A 2,973-nucleotide genomic window follows, 5' to 3' on the forward strand; every position below is an offset into this window, starting at 1 on the left:
AGGAGCAGGTATAGGTGATCAGGGAAGATCGAGTCCGGGTCAGAGGTGTTGGCTTTGACATAACCATGAAACACCTGAATAGTTGTAGCAAGTAAGCCCATAACTGTATGAGTGTGGGGCTCAGGAAGAAAAGTCTACACTGGTGAACTAAATCTAGGAGAATGAATACACAGAAGATAACGGAGGACAGGAAATTATGGATGCCCAGGGAAGGAGTATAGAGCAAGAATAGATGGGGGGATGGGAGGGGCAGGCGCGGCAGCTCGCACCTGTAATCCCAGCACTTGGAAGGCCAAGGAGGGTAGATTGCCTGAGCTCACAGGTTGAGACCGGCCTGAGCCAGAGGGAGACCTTGTCTGTCAAAAAGTGTCGGATATTGTGCCCTGTCGTCCCAGCTACTTGGGAGGCTAAGGCGAGAGAATCGCTTAAGCTCAGGAGTTTGAGGTTGCCGTGAGCTATGATGCCACAGCACTCTACCAAGGGTGACGTAGTGAGATTCTGTCTCAAAAAAAAAAAAAAAAGAAAGAAAGAAAAAGAATAGTCAAGGGGTCATGATGACACGCTCCACCATGCAAGGAGCAGGTGGAAGAAGAGAAGCCAGTGAAAACCAACAGAGAGCTTCCAGGTGGCGGAAGAAACGCCAGCGAAACATGCAGCGGGGCAAAAGCTGAAGAGTATTTCAGGATGGAGGGAGCAGATAAACGATCAAAGAGGATGAATAATAGTGGTGAAGAGTATTTCAGGATGGAGAGAACAGATAAACGATCAAAGACGATGAATAATACTGGTACGGTAGTCACTTCTTGAACAAGGCTTTAAGCGTCATTCGACAGCCTTCTGAGACCCTGTGAGGGAGGCAATATTAGAATCCTTATTTTAGAGAAGAGAATTGAGGCCAGAATCAAGTAAGCATTATCTCAGCAGAGCCTATTACTGAGGAGTCCTTTGAATTCTATCAAGGGCAGTATGGGTGGAATGGTTAGGATGGAATTCATACGGGAACGGGTGACCAGTGGAAAGGGGGTCAGGAGACAGACTCGACATACATTTGGCTTTGGAGGAAAGAAGAGAGAGGCAGTAGATGAGTGCAGAGCTCAGAAGTGCCTCAGTTCTCATCCTGGTCTGCGAGGACCTGCCTCCATCTGGCTCACCCCTACCTCACCCAGCTTTCAAGCCAACACATCACTCACTCATGCTTCCAGCCTGCAGGCTCCCAACTCCTCCCACCATCATTTCCTTCTATTTCAAGACCACTTCTTAAAACTCCTTCAGGCCCAGAGTACTGGCTGAGGACTGTAATCCTAGCACTCTGGGATGCCGAGGTGGGAGGATCACTTGAGGTCAGGAGTTCAAGGGCAGCCAAGCAACATATCAAGACCTCATCTCTAAGAAAAATAAGAAAATTAGCTGGGAGTGTGTGGTGCGTGTGCCTACAGTCCCAGCTGCCCGGGAGGCTGAGTCAGGAGGATCACTTGAGCCCAGGAGTTGGAGGTTGCTGTAAGCTGTGATGATGCCACTGCACTCCAGCCTGGGCGACAGAGCAAGATCCTGTCTCAAAAAAACCAAAAAATAAAAAATAACGGTGGAAGTTAGGTCTGTGGATCAGACCTAACTTCCATAGAAAGTCTCTCAGTTGCTTCTTCCTCAGTAACTTCTTAGAATTCTGTAGAAGCCAACATGCCCAGGGTGGTGCCAGGTGCCCACACAGGAGTTTCTCAAACACTTAGCGGGTAGCTCTTTAGCCTAAACACTTGACTCCCTTCTCCCCATCCTGCCCTCCTGGGGCCTTTCTCTCTCCCCTGCATTCTGGTTTTCATCACAGAGGATTGACAGCCCTCGTGTGAGGGGAGGACCCCGTACAGAAGGTCAGTGGTGGTGAGGAAGCTGAAGCTATGCTTCCTAGAAATGACTTGCTGGAGAGGTTTGGCTGTGACATGAGGAGAGATTTCAGACAGCAGCTTGAAAGAGGTGGGAGAATGAATGGGTTTGTCGTGATATTTGTTCCTTTTATCATTAATGTGGGAGCCCCTGAATATTCGCTATTAAAAGGTGAAGGGCTACAGGACAGCAAGTCTTGATGGGGGCAGTTATTAGAAGGGGCAAGGGGCGGATCAAGGCACAGAAGCTTTGGAAAGGAAGAAGTCCTTCCACTGGGTGGAAGAAGTTAACCTGAGATGGCCTGCATCTTCTCTGACAGTAACCCCAGGAGTTTCCCTTGCTTTGTTCACTGCTGTGTTCCTCTAAACGGTAGGCTCACGGTAGGTGCTCAGTGAGTATTTGTTCACCAGGGGTATGAGTGGCAGGTCAGACCAGAAGACCACTAAGCACAGACACTGAGATGAGTAGTACACCCCGGCACGGTTAGAACAGGCTTTGGGGGATTTACATGCCTTCCATGTCCACAGACTTTACAATAAAGGCAGTTATTCTCCGATCCAGATCACACCCCAGCATCCTCACAGCCCATCACCATGGACCATGTCCATAGCTTTAAACAGCCCCGCCCCCACAGGGCGGGAAGGCAGTGGCCCCTGGAAGGAGACTTCCCTCTGGGGAGGGGGACGCAGAGGAGGAGCAGCACCTATGATTCTCTTTGTTCCTTTCCTTCTGGAAAGCTGAAACCCATGTGGCCCATTGAAACAAGGTAAGCCTATCCTACATCCCCTCGCTGCGTAGTTTTGTAACCAGCCAGGGGTTAGGGTTCCACTTTTCCATTTCTTCTTGGAAACTAGAGTCTGAGGGCCAGATTAAGGTTTAGGTTTACTGGCAGGGCCACCGGCATAGTATCCTCTAGTGGTGCTGTAGTCCCCTCCACCTTGGAAAGCACGAAACAAATGCTGGACACACCCACTGTCACCAGTGGCCAGACTGGGTAGAATGCTGTACTTATTTGTTAAGCCTTTCAGATCTTCATGAACTAGGCAAATGGATTCTAAAGTCTCGAGTGCTGAGTGATTCATATGATTACAAGTC

This window comes from Otolemur garnettii, unplaced genomic scaffold (assembly GCF_000181295.1).
Source record: "Otolemur garnettii isolate 467f Iridium unplaced genomic scaffold, OtoGar3 scaffold00083, whole genome shotgun sequence".
Classification (NCBI taxonomy): Eukaryota; Metazoa; Chordata; class Mammalia; order Primates; family Galagidae; genus Otolemur; species Otolemur garnettii.